Genomic DNA, 15,587 nt, shown 5'->3' on the forward strand with positions numbered 1-15,587 from the left:
TCATTCACTATCATATACTGAATGATTTTCTGTGAGAGTAGACACATTTTAAGATTGTATTAGGTAACATGTTATCATTTTTGCATATATAAACTTGTTTAAGCCAAAATATTAAACAGAACACTTAACAATGAAACCAATGCACTAATAGCATTGGTACTTCAAAATTTCTTATATTGCATATAGGAAATAAACTAGTGGCTTGCATTAATTGCTGATTTGCAAAAGAATTAAACAATTATTAAACAAATACACTGCAAACAAAAGGTTCTTTTAAGGAAAGCACACTTTACATTTTTCAAGTCATCATTGACATCAACCACTTAAAGAAGGTTAAAATTAAAATGTAAAATAATACTCTTAGACATTGCTTTTATTCCTATATCATAAAAAACATTCTGATTCAGGAACGTTGAAACATCAATGCGTATTCTTTCAAGGATATTAAACGTTATACAAACTTAGTTTTAAATAACCATAGTTGATTTTAAAGTGTGTAATCAGCCACTCTGAATGAGCCCTCTTCTACCACTTATTTATTAAGAAGTAGGACAGTCATCAAAAGCTAACAACATCTGCATGAAACAGAGTTGCTAACTGCCTTCATGCTGAGAAGAGAGCTCTTAAACTCATCATGGTGGTTGGCGAGTTTGGACACTTTCAAACACATTTCTCCCATCATTGCCTATAGAAATGATCCCTGGAAGTATAGTCTTAATTACATTTTGTTGATGGTTTAGATTAGCCATATGAATTCCTCTTTTAACTCATGGTGACATTTTTGGACCAATTCATAAAACTTGATATAGAAATTGTCAACCAATTTTCAGTTGCATAACATTATCCACAAATTTTCAGACTACAATTCATTCACTATCATATACTGAATGATTTTCTGTGAGAGTAGACACATTTTAAGATTGTATTAGGTAACATATTATAATTTTTGCATATATAAACTTGTTTAAGCCAAAATATTAAACAGAACACTTAACAATGAAACCAATGCACTAATAGCATTGGTACTTCAATATTTCTTATACTGCATATAGGAAATAAACTAGTGGCTTGCATTAATTGCTGATTTGCTAAAGAATTAAACAATTATTAAACAAATACACTGCAAACAAAAGGTTCTTTTAAGAAAAGCACACTTTACATTTTTCAAGTCCTCATTGACATGAACCACTTAAAGAAGGTTACAATTAATATGTAAAATAATACTCTTAGACATTGCTTTAATTGCTATATCATAAAAAACATTCTGATTCAGGAATGTTGAAACATCAATGCGTATTCTTTCAAAGATATTAAACATTATACAAACTTAGTTTTAAATAACCATAGTTGACTTTAAAGTGTGTAATCAGCCACTCTGAATGAGCCCTCTTCTACCACTTCTTTATTAAGAAGTAGGACAGTCATCAAAAGCTAACAACATCTGCATGAAACAGAGTTGCTAACTGCCTTCATGCTGAGAAGAGAGCTCTTAAACTCATCATGGCGGTTGGCGAGTTTGGACACTTTCAAGCACATTTCTCCCATCATTGCCTATAAAAATGATCCCTGAAAGTATAGTCTTAAATACATTTTGTTGATGGTTTAGATAGGCCATATGAATTCCTCTTTTAACTCATGGAGACATTTTTGGACCCATTCATAAAACTTGATATAGAAATTGTCAACCAATTTTCAGTTGCATAACATTCTCCACAAATTTTCAGACTACAATTCATTCACTATCATATACTGAATGATTTTCTGTGAGAGTAGACACATTTTAAGATTGTATTAGGTAACATGTTATACTTTTTGCATATATAAACTTGTTTAAGCCAAAATATTAATCAGAACACTTAACAATGAAACCAATGCACTAATAGCATTGCTACTACAATATTTCTTATATTGCATATAGGAAATAAACTAGTGGCTTGCATTAATTGCTGATTTGCAAAAGAATTAAACAATTATTAAACAAATACACTGCAAACAAAAGGTTCTTTTAAGGAAAGCACACTTTACATTTTTCAAGTCCTCATTGACATGAACCACTTAAAGAAGGTTAAAATTAAAATGTAAAATAATACTCTTAGACATTGCTTTAATTGCTATATCATAAAAAACATTCTGATTCAGGAATGTTGAAACATCAATGCGTATTCTTTCAAGGATATTAAACATTATACAAACTTAGTTTTAAATAACCATAGTTGATTTTAAAGTGTGTAATCAGCCACTCTGAATGAGCCCTCTTCTACCACTTCTTTATTAAGAAGTAGGACAGTCATCAAAAGCCAACAACATCTGCATGAAACAGAGTTGCTAACTGCCTTCATGCTGAGAAGAGAGCTCTTAAACTCATCATGGTGGTTGGCGAGTTTGGACACTTTCAAGCACATTTCTCCCATCATTGCCTATAGAAATGATCCCTGAAAGTATAGTCTTAAATACATTTTGTTGATGGTTTAGATAGGCCATATGAATTCCTCTTTTAACTCATGGTGACATTTTTGGACCCATTCATAAAACTTGATATAGAAATTGTCAACCAATTTTCAGTTGCATAACATTCTCCACAAATTTTCAGACTGCAATTCATTCACTATCATATACTGAATGATTTTCTGTGAGAGTAGACACATTTTAAGATTGTATTAGGTAACATGTTATCATTTTTGCATATATAAACTTGTTTAAGCCAAAATATTAAACAGAACACTTAACAATGAAACCAATGCACTAATAGCATTGGTACTTCAAAATTTCTTATATTGCATATAGGAAATAAACTAGTGGCTTGCATTAATTGCTGATTTGCTAAAGAATTAAACAATTATTAAACAAATACACTGCAAACAAAATGTTCTTTTAAGGAAAGCACACTTTACATTTTTCAAGTCCTCATTGACATGAACCACTTAAAGAAGGTTACAATTAAAATGTAAAATAATACTCTTAGACATTGCTTTTATTCCTATATCATAAAAAAACATTCTGATTTAGGAATGTTGAAACATCAATGCGTATTCTTTCAAGGATATTAAACATTATACAAACTTACTTTTAAATAACCATAGTTGATTTTAAAGTGTGTAATCAGCCACTCTGAATGAGCCCTCTTCTACCACTTATTTATTAAGAAGTAGGACAGTCATCAAAAGCTAACAACATCTGCATGAAACAGAGTTGCTAACTGCCTTCATGCTGAGAAGAGAGCTCTTAATCTTATCATGGTGGTTGGCGAGTTTGGACACTTTCAAGCACATTTCTCCCATCATTGCCTATAGAAATGATCCCTGAAAGTATAATCTTAGCTACATTTTGTTGATGGTTTAGATAGGCCATATAAATTCCTCTTTTAACTCATGGTGACATTTTAGGACCCATGCATAAAACTTGATATAGAAATTGTCAACCAATATTCAGTTGCATAACATTCTCCACAAATTTTCAGACTACAATTCATTCACTATCATATACTGAATGATTTTCTGTGAGAGTAGACACATTTTAAGATTGTATTAGGTAACATATTATAATTTTTGCATATATAAATTTGTTTAAACCAAAATATTAAACAGAACACTTAACAATGAAACCAATGCACTAATAGCATTGGTACTTCAAAATTTCTTATATTGCATATAGGAAATAAACTAGTGGCTTGCATTCATTGCTTATTTGCAAAAGAATTAAACAATTATTAAACAAATACACTGCAAACAAAAGGTTCTTTTAAGGAAAGCACACTTTACATTTTTCAAGTCCTCATTGACATCAACCACTTAAAGAAGGTTAAAATTAAAATGTAAAATAATACTCTTAGACATTGCTTTTATTCCTATATCATAAAAAACATTCTGATTCAGGAATGTTGAAACATCAATGCGTATTCTTTCAAGGATATTAAACATTATACAAACTTAGTTTTAAATAACCATAGTTGATTTTAAAGTGTGTAATCAGCCACTCTGAATGAGCCCTCTTCTACCACTTCTTTATTAAGAAGTAGGACAGTCATCAAAAGCTAACAACATCTGCATGAAACAGAATTGCTAACTGCCTTCATGCTGAGAAGAGAGCTCTTAAACTCATCATGGTGGTTGGCGAGTTTGGACACTTTCAAGCACATTTCTCCCATCATTGCCTATAGAAATGATCCCTGAAAGTATAATCTTAGCTACATTTGGTTGATGGTTTAGATAGGCCATATAAATTCCTCTTTTAACTCATGGTGACATTTTAGGACCCATGCATAAAACTTGATATAGAAATTGTCAACCAATATTCAGTTGCATAACATTCTCCACAAATTTTCAGACTACAATTCATTCACTATCATATACTGAATGATTTTCTGTGAGAGTAGACACATTTTAAGATTGTATTAGGTAACATATTATAATTTTTGCATATATAAATTTGTTTAAACAAAAATATTAAACAGAACACTTAACAATGAAACCAATGCACTAATAGCATTGGTACTTCAAAATTTATTATATTGCATATAGGAAATAAACTAGTGGCTTGCATTAATTGCTGATTTGCAAAAGAATTAAACAATTATTAAACAAATACACTGCAAACAAAAGGTTCTTTTAAGGAAAGCACACTTTACATTTTTCAAGTCATCATTGACATCAACCACTTAAAGAAGGTTAAAATTAAAATGTAAAATAATACTCTTAGACATTGCTTTTATTCCTATATCATAAAAAACATTCTGATTCAGGAATGTTGAAACATCAATGCGTATTCTTTCAAAGATATTAAACATTATACAAACTTAGTTTTAAATAACCATAATTGATTTTAAAGTGTGTAATCAGCCACTCTGAATGAGCCCTCTTCTACAACTTCTTTATTAAGAAGTAGGACAGTCATCAAAAGCCAACAACATCTGCATGAAACAGAGTTGCTAACTGCCTTCATGCTGAGAAGAGAGCTCTTAAACTCATCATGGTGGTTGGCGAGTTTGGACACTTTCAAGCACATTTCTCCCATCATTGCCTATAGAAATGATCCCTGAAAGTATAATCTTAAATACATTTTGTTGATGGTTTAGATAGGCCATATGAATTCCTCTTTTAACTCATGGTGACATTTTTGGACCCATTCATAAAACTTGATATAGAAATTGTCAACCAATTTTCAGTTGCATAACATTCTCCACAAATTTTCAGACTACAATTCATTCACTATCATATACTGAATGATTTTCTGTGAGAGTAGACACATTTTAAGATTGTATTAGGTAACATGTTATCATTTTTGCATATATAAACTTGTTTAAGCCAAAATATTAAACAGAACACTTAACAATGAAACCAATGCACTAATAGCATTGGTACTTCAAAATTTCTTATATTGCATATAGGAAATAAACTAGTGGCTTGCATTAATTGCTGATTTGCAAAAGAATTAAACAATTATTAAACAAATACACTGCAAACAAAAGGTTCTTTTAAGGAAAGCACACTTTACATTTTTCAAGTCATCATTGACATCAACCACTTAAAGAAGGTTAAAATTAAAATGTAAAATAATACTCTTAGACATTGCTTTTATTCCTATATCATAAAAAACATTCTGATTCAGGAACGTTGAAACATCAATGCGTATTCTTTCAAGGATATTAAACGTTATACAAACTTAGTTTTAAATAACCATAGTTGATTTTAAAGTGTGTAATCAGCCACTCTGAATGAGCCCTCTTCTACCACTTATTTATTAAGAAGTAGGACAGTCATCAAAAGCTAACAACATCTGCATGAAACAGAGTTGCTAACTGCCTTCATGCTGAGAAGAGAGCTCTTAAACTCATCATGGTGGTTGGCGAGTTTGGACACTTTCAAACACATTTCTCCCATCATTGCCTATAGAAATGATCCCTGGAAGTATAGTCTTAATTACATTTTGTTGATGGTTTAGATTAGCCATATGAATTCCTCTTTTAACTCATGGTGACATTTTTGGACCAATTCATAAAACTTGATATAGAAATTGTCAACCAATTTTCAGTTGCATAACATTATCCACAAATTTTCAGACTACAATTCATTCACTATCATATACTGAATGATTTTCTGTGAGAGTAGACACATTTTAAGATTGTATTAGGTAACATATTATAATTTTTGCATATATAAACTTGTTTAAGCCAAAATATTAAACAGAACACTTAACAATGAAACCAATGCACTAATAGCATTGGTACTTCAATATTTCTTATACTGCATATAGGAAATAAACTAGTGGCTTGCATTAATTGCTGATTTGCTAAATAATTAAACAATTATTAAACAAATACACTGCAAACAAAAGGTTCTTTTAAGAAAAGCACACTTTACATTTTTCAAGTCCTCATTGACATGAACCACTTAAAGAAGGTTACAATTAATATGTAAAATAATACTCTTAGACATTGCTTTAATTGCTATATCATAAAAAACATTCTGATTCAGGAATGTTGAAACATCAATGCGTATTCTTTCAAAGATATTAAACATTAAACAAACTTAGTTTTAAATAACCATAGTTGACTTTAAAGTGTGTAATCAGCCACTCTGAATGAGCCCTCTTCTACCACTTCTTTATTAAGAAGTAGGACAGTCATCAAAAGCTAACAACATCTGCATGAAACAGAGTTGCTAACTGCCTTCATGCTGAGAAGAGAGCTCTTAAACTCATCATGGTGGTTGGCGAGTTTGGACACTTTCAAGCACATTTCTCCCATCATTGCTTAAAGAAATGATCCCTGAAAGTATAATCTTAGCTACATTTGGTTGATGGTTTAGATAGGCCATATAAATTCCTCTTTTAACTCATGGTGACATTTTAGGACCCATGCATAAAACTTGATATAGAAATTGTCAACCAATATTCAGTTGCATAACATTCTCCACAAATTTTCAGACTACAATTCATTCACTATCATATACTGAATGATTTTCTGTGAGAGTAGACACATTTTAAGATTGTATTAGGTAACATATTATAATTTTTGCATATATAAATTTGTTTAAACAAAAATATTAAACAGAACACTTAACAATGAAACCAATGCACTAATAGCATTGGTACTTCAAAATTTCTTATATTGCATATAGGAAATAAACTAGTGGCTTGCATTAATTGCTGATTTGCAAAAGAATTAAACAATTATTAAACAAATACACTGCAAACAAAAGGTTCTTTTAAGGAAAGCACACTTTACATTTTTCAAGTCCTCATTGACATGAACCACTTAAAGAAGGTTAAAATTAAAATGTAAAATAATACTCTTAGACATTGCTTTAATTGCTATATCATAAAAAACATTCTGATTCAGGAATATTGAAACATCAATGCGTATTCTTTCAAGGATATTAAACATTATACAAACTTAGTTTTAAATAACCATAGTTGATTTTAAAGTGTGTAATCAGCCACTCTGAATGAGCCCTCTTCTACCACTTCTTTATTAAGAAGTAGGACAGTCATCAAAAGCCAACAACATCTGCATGAAACAGAGTTGCTAACTGCCTTCATGCTGAGAAGAGAGCTCTTAAACTCATCATGGTGGTTGGCGAGTTTGGACACTTTCAAGCACATTTCTCCCATCATTGCCTATAGAAATGATCCCTGAAAGTATAATCTTAAATACATTTTGTTGATGGTTTAGATAGGCCATATAAATTCCTCTTTTAACTCATGGTGACATTTTAGGACCCATGCATAAAACTTGATATAGAAATTGTCAACCAATATTCAGTTGCATAACATTCTCCACAAATTTTCAGACTACAATTCATTCACTATCATATACTGAATGATTTTCTGTGAGAGTAAACACATTTTAAGATTGTATTAGGTAACATATTATAATTTTTGCATATATAAATTTGTTTAAACCAAAATATTAAACAGAACACTTAACAATGAAACCAATGCACTAATAGCATTGGTACTTCAAAATTTCTTATATTGCATATAGGAAATAAACTAGTGGCTTGCATTAATTGCTGATTTGCTAAAGAATTAAACAATTATTAAACAAATACACTGCAAACAAAAGGTTCTTTTAAGGAAAGCACACTTTACATTTTTCAAGTCCTCATTGACATGAACCACTTAAAGAAGGTTACAATTAATATGTAAAATAATACTCTTAGACATTGCTTTAATTGCTATATCATAAAAAACATTCTGATTCAGGAATGTTGAAACATCAATGCGTATTCTTTCAAAGATATTAAACATTATACAAACTTAGTTTTAAATAACCATAGTTGACTTTAAAGTGTGTAATCAGCCACTCTGAATGAGCCCTCTTCTACCACTTCTTTATTAAGAAGTAGGACAGTCATCAAAAGCTAACAACATCTGCATGAAACAGAGTTGCTAACTGCCTTCATGCTGAGAAGAGAGCTCTTAAACTCATCATGGCGGTTGGCGAGTTTGGACACTTTCAAGCACATTTCTCTCATCATTGCCTATAGAAATGATCCCTGAAAGTATAGTCTTAAATACATTTTGTTGATGGTTTAGATAGGCCATATGAATTCCTCTTTTAACTCATGGAGACATTTTTGGACCCATTCAAAAAACTTGATATAGAAATTGTCAACCAATTTTCAGTTGCATAACATTCTCCACAAATTTTCAGACTACAATTCATTCACTATCATATACTGAATGATTTTCTGTGAGAGTAGACACATTTTAAGATTGTATTAGGTAACATGTTATCATTTTTGCATATATAAACTTGTTTAAGCCAAAATATTAAACAGAACACTTAACAATGAAACCAATGCACTAATAGCATTGGTACTTCAAAATTTCTTATATTGCATATAGGAAATAAACTAGTGGCTTGCATTAATTGCTGATTTGCTAAAGAATTAAACAATTATTAAACAAATACACTGCAAACAGAATGTTCTTTTAAGGAAAGCACACTTTACATTTTTCAAGTCCTCATTGACATGAACCACTTAAAGAAGGTTACAATTAAAATGTAAAATAATACTCTTAGACATTGCTTTTATTCCTATATCATAAAAAAAACATTCTGATAAAGGAATGTTGAAACATCAATGCGTATTCTTTCAAGGATATTAAACATTATACAAACTTAGTTTTAAATAACCATAGTTGATTTTAAAGTGTGTAATCAGCCACTCTGAATGAGCCCTCTTCTACCACTTCTTTATTAAGAAGTAGGACAGTCATCAAAAGCTAACAACATCTGCATGAAACAGAGTTGCTAACTGCCTTCATGCTGAGAAGAGAGCTCTTAAACTCATCATGGTGGTTGGCGAGTTTGGACACTTTCAAGCACATTTCTCCCATCATGGTCTATAGAAATGATCCCTGAAAGTATAATCTTAGCTACATCTGGTTGATGGTTTAGATAGGCCATATAAATTCCTCTTTTAACTCATGGTGACATTTTAGGACCCATGCATAAAACTTGATATAGAAATTGTCAACCAATATTCAGTTGCATAACATTATCCACAAATTTTCAGACTACAATTCATTCACTATCATATACTGAATGATTTTCTGTGAGAGTAGCCACATTTTAAGATTGTATTAGGTAACATATTATAATTTTTGCATATATAAACTTGTTTAAGCCAAAATATTAATCAGAACACTTAACAATGAAACCAATGCACTAATAGCATTGCTACTACAAAATTTCTTATATTGCATATAGGAAATAAACTAGTGGCTTGCATTAATTGCTGATTTGCTAAAGAATTAAACAATTATTAAACAAATACACTGCAAACAAAAGGTTCTTTTAAGGAAAGCACACTTTACATTTTCCAAGTCCTCATTGACATGAACCACTTAAAGAAGGTTACAATTAAAATGTAAAATAATACTCTTAGACATTGCTTTAATTGCTATATCATAAAAAACATTCTGATTCAGGAATGTTGAAACATCAATGCGTATTCTTTCAAGGATATTAAACATTATACAAACTTAGTTTTAAATAACCATAGTTGATTTTAAAGTGTGTAATCAGCCACTCTGAATGAGCCCTCTTCTACCACTTCTTTATTAAGAAGTAGGACAGTCATCAGAAGCTAACAACATCTGCATGAAACAGAGTTGCTAACTGCCTTTATGCTGAGAAGAGAGCTCTTAAACTCATCATGGTGGTTGGCGAGTTTGGACACTTTCAAGCACATTTCTCCCATCATTGCCTATAAAAATGATCCCTGCAAGTATAGTCTTAAATAAATTTTGTTGATGGTTTAGATAGGCCATATGAATTCCTCTTTTAACTCATGGTGACATTTTTGGACCCATTCATAAAACTTGATATAGAAATTGTCCACCAATTTTCAGTTGCATAACATTCTCCACAAATTTTCAGACTACAATTCATTCACTATCATATACTGAATGATTTTCTGTGAGAGTAGACACATTTTAAGATTGTATTAGGTAACATATTATCATTTTTGCATATATAAACTTGTTTAAGCCAAAATATTAAACAGAACACTTAACAATGAAACCAATGCACTAATAGCATTGGTACTTCAAAATTTCTTATATTGCATATAGGAAATAAACTAGTGGCTTGCATTAATTGCTGATTTGCTAAAGAATTAAACAATTATTAAACAAATACACTGCAAACAAAAGGTTCTTTTAAGGAAAGCACACTTTACATTTTTCAAGTCATCATTGACATGAACCACTTAAAGAAGGTTAAAATTAAAATGTAAAATAATACTCTTAGACATTGCTTTTATTCCTATATCATAAAAAACATTCTGATTCAGGAATGTTGAAACATCAATGCGTATTCTTTCAAAGATATTAAACATTATACAAACTTAGTTTTAAATAACCATAGTTGATTTTAAAGTGTGTAATCAGCCACTCTGAATGAGCCCTCTTCTACCACTTCTTTATTAAGAAGTAGGACAGTCATCAAAAGCTAACAACATCTGCATGAAACAGAGTTGCTAACTGCCTTCATGCTGAGAAGAGAGCTCTTAAACTCATCATGGTGGTTGGCGAGTTTGGACACTTTCAAGCACATTTCTCCCATCATTGCCTATAGAAATGATCCCTGAAAGTATAGTCTTAAATACATTTTGTTGATGGTTTAGATAGGCCATATGAATTCCTCTTTTAACTCATGGAGACATTTTTGGACCCATTCATAAAACTTGATATAGAAATTGTCAACCAATTTTCAGTTGCATAACATTCTCCACAAATTTTCAGACTACAATCCATTCACTATCATATACTGAATGATTTTCTGTGAGAGTAGACACATTTTAAGATTGTATTAGGTAACATGTTATACTTTTTGCATATATAAACTTATTTAAGCCAAAATATTAATCAGAACACTTAACAATGAAACCAATGCACTAATAGCATTGCTACTACAAAATTTCTTATATTGCATATAGGAAATAAACTAGTGGCTTGCATTAATTGCGGATTTGCTAAAGAATTAAACAATTATTAAACAAATACACTGCAAACAAAAGGTTCTTTTAAGGAAAGCACACTTTACTTTTTTCAAGTCCTCATTGACATGAACCACTTAAAGAAGGTTAAAATTAAAATGTAAAATAATACTCTTAGACATTGCTTTAATTGCTATATCATAAAAAACATTCTGATTCAGGAATGTTGAAACATCAATGCGTATTCTTTCAAGGATATTAAACATTATACAAACTTAGTTTTAAATAACCATAGTTGATTTTAAAGTGTGTAATCAGCCACTCTGAATGAGCCCTCTTCTACCACTTCTTTATTAAGAAGTAGGACAGTCATCAAAAGCTAACAACATCTGCATGAAACAGAGTTGCTAACTGCCTTCATGCTGAGAAGAGAGCTCTTAAACTCATCATGGTGGTTGGCAAGTTTGGACACTTTCAAGCACATTTCTCCCATCATTGCCTATAGAAATGATCCCTGAAAGTATAATCTTAGCTACATTTGGTTGATGGTTTAGATAGGCCATATAAATTCCTCTTTTAACTCATGGTGACATTTTAGAACCCATGCATAAAACTTGATATAGAAATTGTCAACCAATATTCAGTTGCATAACATTCTCCACAAATTTTCAGACTACAATTCATTCACTATCATATACTGAATGATTTTCTGTGAGAGTAGACACATTTTAAGATTGTATTAGGTAACATGTTATCATTTTTGCATATATAAACTTGTTTAAGCCAAAATATTAAACAGAACACTTAACAATAAAACCAATGCACTAATAGCATTGGTACTTCAAAATTTCTTATATTGCATATAGGAAATAAACTAGTGGCTTGCATTAATTGCTGATTTGCAAAAGAATTAAACAATTATTAAACAAATACACTGCAAACAAAAGGTTCTTTTAAGGAAAGCACACTTTACATTTTTCAAGTCATCATTGACATCAACCACTTAAAGAAGGTTAAAATTAAAATGTAAAATAATACTCTTAGACATTGCTTTTATTCCTATATCATAAAAAACATTCTGATTCAGGAATGTTGAAACATCAATGCGTATTCTTTCAAGGATATTGAACGTTATACAAACTTAGTTTTAAATAACCATAGTTGATTTTAAAGTGTGTAATCAGCCACTCTGAATGAACCCTCTTCTACCACTTATTTATTAAGAAGTAGGACAGTCATCAAAAGCTAACAACATCTGCATGAAACAGAGTTTTTAACTGCCTTCATGCTGAGAAGAGAGCTCTTAAACTCATCATGGTGGTTGGCGAGTTTGGACACTTTCAAGCACATTTCTCCCATCATTGCCTATAGAAATGATCCCTGAAAGTATAGTTTTAAATATATTTTGTTGATGGTTTAGATAGGCCATATGAATTCCTCTTTTAACTCATGGTGACATTTTTGGACCCATTCATAAAACTTGATATAGAAATTGTCAACCAATTTTCAGTTGCATAACATTCTCCACAAATTTTCAGACTACAATTCATTCACTATCATATACTGAATGATTTTCTGTGAGAGTAGACACATTTTAAGATTGTATTAGGTAACATGTTATCATTTTTGCATATATAAACTTGTTTAAGCCAAAATATTAAACAGAACACTTAACAATAAAACCAATGCACTAATAGCATTGGTACTTCAAAATTTCTTATATTGCATATAGGAAATAAACTAGTGGCTTGCATTAATTGCTGATTTGCTAAAGAATTAAACAATTATTAAACAAATACACTGCAAACAAAATGTTCTTTTAAGGAAAGCACACTTCACATTTTTCAAGTCATCATTGACATGAACCACTTAAAGAAGGTTACAATTAAAATGTAAAATAATACTCTTAGACATTGCTTTTATTCCTATATCATAAAAAAACATTCTGATTTAGGAATGTTGAAACATCAATGCGTATTCTTTCAAGGATATTAAACATTATACAAACTTACTTTTAAGTAACCATAGTTGATTTTAAAGTGTGTAATCAGCCACTCTGAACGAGCCCTCTTCTACCACTTCTTTATTAAGAAGTAGGACAGTCATCAAAAGCTAAAAACATCTGCATGAAACAGAGTTGCTAACTGCCTTCATGCTGAGAAGAGAGCTCTTAAACTCATCATGGTGGTTGGCAAGTTTGGACACTTTCAAACACATTTCTCCCATCATTGCCTATAGAAATGATCCCTGAAAGTATAATCTTAGCTACATTTGGTTGATGGTTTAGATAGGCCATATAAATTCCTCTTTTAACTCATAGTGACATTTTAGGACCCATGCATAAAACTTGATATAGAAATTGTCAACCAATATTCAGTTGCATAACATTATCCACAAATTTTCAGACTACAATTCATTCACTATCATATACTGAATGATTTTCTGTGAGAGTAGACACATTTTAAGATTGTATTAGGTAACATATTATAATTTTTGCATATATAAACTTGTTTAAGCCAAAATATTAAACAGAACACTTAACAATGAAACCAATGCACTAATAGCATTGGTACTTCAATATTTCTTATATTGCATATAGGAAATAAACTAGTGGCTTGCATTAATTGCTGATTTGCTAAAGAATTAAACAATTATTAAACAAATACACTGCAAACAAAAGGTTCTTTTAAGGAAAGCACACTTTACATTTTCCAAGTCCTCATTGACATGAACCACTTAAAGAAGGTTACAATTAAAATGTAAAATAATACACTTAGACATTGCTTTTATTCCTATATCATAAAAAAAACATTCTGATTCAGGAATGTTGAAACATCAATGCGTATTCTTTCAAGGATATTAAACATTATACAAACTTAGTTTTAAATAACCATAGTTGATTTTAAAGTGTGTAATCAGCCACTCTGAATGAGCCCTCTTCTACCACTTCTTTATTAAGAAGTAGGACAGTCATCAAAAGCTAACAACATCTGCATGAAACAGAGTTGCTAACTGCCTTCATGCTGAGAAGAGAGCTCTTAAACTCATCATGGTGGTTGGCGAGTTTGGACACTTTCAAGCACATTTCTCCCATCATTGCCTATAGAAATGATCCCTGAAAGTATAGTCTTAAATATATTTTGTTGATGGTTTAGATAGGCCATATGAATTCCTCTTTTAACTCATGGTGACATTTTTAGACCCATTCATAAAACTTGATATAGAAATTGTCAACCAATTTTCAGTTGCATAACATTCTCCACAAATTTTCAGACTACAATTCATTCACTATCATATACTGAATGATTTTCTGTGAGAGTAGACACATTTTAAGATTGTATTAGGTAACATGTTATCATTTTTGCATATATAAACTTGTTTAAGCCAAAATATTAAACAGAACACTTAACAATGAAACCAATGCACTAATAGCATTGGTACTTCAAAATTTCTTATATTGCATATAGGAAATAAACTAGTGGCTTGCATTAATTGCTGATTTGCTAAAGAATTAAACAATTATTAAACAAATACACTGCAAACAAAATGTTCTTTTAAGGAAAGCACACTTTACATTTTTCAAGTCCTCATTGACATGAACCACTTAAAGAAGGTTACAATTAAAATGTAAAATAATACTCTTAGACATTGCTTTTATTCCTATATCATAAAAAAAACATTCTGATTCAGGAATGTTGAAACATCAATGCGTATTCTTTCAAGGATATTAAACATTATACAAACTTAGTTTTAAATAACCATAGTTGATTTTAAAGTGTGTAATCAGCCACTCTGAATGAGCCCTCTTCTACCACTTCTTTATTAAGAAGTAGGACAGTCATCAAAAGCTAACAACATCTGCATGAAACACAGTTGCTAACTGCCTTCATGCTGAGAAGAGAGCTCTTAAACTCATCATGGTGGTTGGCGAGTTTGGACACTTTCAAGCACATTTCTCCCATCATTGCCTATAGAAATGATCCCTGAAAGTATAATCTTAGCTACATTTGGTTGATGGTTTAGATAGGCCATATAAATTCCTCTTTTAACTCATAGTGACATTTTAGGACCCATGCATAAAACTTGATATAGAAATTGTCAACCAATATTCAGTTGCATAACATTCTCCACAAATTTTCA

At 30.8% G+C, this 15,587-nt stretch overlaps 18 non-coding genes across 18 annotated transcripts; all 18 read right to left on the reverse strand.

The window, feature by feature from the left end:
* Positions 1–503: 503 nt before the first annotated feature.
* On the reverse strand, positions 504–716 carry LOC135053475 (small nucleolar RNA U3). The gene has a single exon (XR_010242821.1). It is a non-coding gene; the product is annotated as a small nucleolar RNA U3 (small nucleolar RNA).
* A 653-nt stretch (positions 717–1,369) lies between these two features.
* Positions 1,370–1,582, reverse strand: LOC135053569 (small nucleolar RNA U3). Its single transcript, XR_010242903.1, has one exon. It is a non-coding gene; the product is annotated as a small nucleolar RNA U3 (small nucleolar RNA).
* Positions 1,583–2,235: 653 nt separating this feature from the next.
* Positions 2,236–2,448, reverse strand: LOC135053227 (small nucleolar RNA U3). Its single transcript, XR_010242605.1, has one exon. It is a non-coding gene; the product is annotated as a small nucleolar RNA U3 (small nucleolar RNA).
* Positions 2,449–3,102: 654 nt separating this feature from the next.
* LOC135053693 (small nucleolar RNA U3) lies at positions 3,103–3,315 on the reverse strand. Its single transcript, XR_010243012.1, has one exon. It is a non-coding gene; the product is annotated as a small nucleolar RNA U3 (small nucleolar RNA).
* Positions 3,316–3,968: 653 nt separating this feature from the next.
* LOC135053324 (small nucleolar RNA U3) lies at positions 3,969–4,181 on the reverse strand. The gene has a single exon (XR_010242691.1). It is a non-coding gene; the product is annotated as a small nucleolar RNA U3 (small nucleolar RNA).
* A 653-nt stretch (positions 4,182–4,834) lies between these two features.
* LOC135053435 (small nucleolar RNA U3) lies at positions 4,835–5,047 on the reverse strand. The gene has a single exon (XR_010242786.1). It is a non-coding gene; the product is annotated as a small nucleolar RNA U3 (small nucleolar RNA).
* Positions 5,048–5,700: 653 nt separating this feature from the next.
* LOC135053476 (small nucleolar RNA U3) lies at positions 5,701–5,913 on the reverse strand. The gene has a single exon (XR_010242822.1). It is a non-coding gene; the product is annotated as a small nucleolar RNA U3 (small nucleolar RNA).
* A 653-nt stretch (positions 5,914–6,566) lies between these two features.
* Positions 6,567–6,779, reverse strand: LOC135053802 (small nucleolar RNA U3). The gene has a single exon (XR_010243107.1). It is a non-coding gene; the product is annotated as a small nucleolar RNA U3 (small nucleolar RNA).
* A 653-nt stretch (positions 6,780–7,432) lies between these two features.
* LOC135053389 (small nucleolar RNA U3) lies at positions 7,433–7,645 on the reverse strand. The gene has a single exon (XR_010242747.1). It is a non-coding gene; the product is annotated as a small nucleolar RNA U3 (small nucleolar RNA).
* A 653-nt stretch (positions 7,646–8,298) lies between these two features.
* Positions 8,299–8,511, reverse strand: LOC135053090 (small nucleolar RNA U3). Its single transcript, XR_010242486.1, has one exon. It is a non-coding gene; the product is annotated as a small nucleolar RNA U3 (small nucleolar RNA).
* A 655-nt stretch (positions 8,512–9,166) lies between these two features.
* On the reverse strand, positions 9,167–9,379 carry LOC135053381 (small nucleolar RNA U3). Its single transcript, XR_010242740.1, has one exon. It is a non-coding gene; the product is annotated as a small nucleolar RNA U3 (small nucleolar RNA).
* A 653-nt stretch (positions 9,380–10,032) lies between these two features.
* On the reverse strand, positions 10,033–10,245 carry LOC135053925 (small nucleolar RNA U3). Its single transcript, XR_010243214.1, has one exon. It is a non-coding gene; the product is annotated as a small nucleolar RNA U3 (small nucleolar RNA).
* A 653-nt stretch (positions 10,246–10,898) lies between these two features.
* Positions 10,899–11,111, reverse strand: LOC135053102 (small nucleolar RNA U3). Its single transcript, XR_010242496.1, has one exon. It is a non-coding gene; the product is annotated as a small nucleolar RNA U3 (small nucleolar RNA).
* Positions 11,112–11,764: 653 nt separating this feature from the next.
* On the reverse strand, positions 11,765–11,977 carry LOC135053333 (small nucleolar RNA U3). Its single transcript, XR_010242699.1, has one exon. It is a non-coding gene; the product is annotated as a small nucleolar RNA U3 (small nucleolar RNA).
* Positions 11,978–12,630: 653 nt separating this feature from the next.
* Positions 12,631–12,843, reverse strand: LOC135053739 (small nucleolar RNA U3). Its single transcript, XR_010243051.1, has one exon. It is a non-coding gene; the product is annotated as a small nucleolar RNA U3 (small nucleolar RNA).
* Positions 12,844–13,497: 654 nt separating this feature from the next.
* LOC135053577 (small nucleolar RNA U3) lies at positions 13,498–13,710 on the reverse strand. Its single transcript, XR_010242910.1, has one exon. It is a non-coding gene; the product is annotated as a small nucleolar RNA U3 (small nucleolar RNA).
* A 655-nt stretch (positions 13,711–14,365) lies between these two features.
* Positions 14,366–14,578, reverse strand: LOC135053103 (small nucleolar RNA U3). Its single transcript, XR_010242497.1, has one exon. It is a non-coding gene; the product is annotated as a small nucleolar RNA U3 (small nucleolar RNA).
* Positions 14,579–15,233: 655 nt separating this feature from the next.
* Positions 15,234–15,446, reverse strand: LOC135053552 (small nucleolar RNA U3). Its single transcript, XR_010242887.1, has one exon. It is a non-coding gene; the product is annotated as a small nucleolar RNA U3 (small nucleolar RNA).
* Between the last annotated feature and the right edge of the window lie 141 nt (positions 15,447–15,587).

This window comes from Pseudophryne corroboree, chromosome 2, assembly GCF_028390025.1.
Source record: "Pseudophryne corroboree isolate aPseCor3 chromosome 2, aPseCor3.hap2, whole genome shotgun sequence".
NCBI lineage: Eukaryota > Metazoa > Chordata > Amphibia > Anura > Myobatrachidae > Pseudophryne > Pseudophryne corroboree.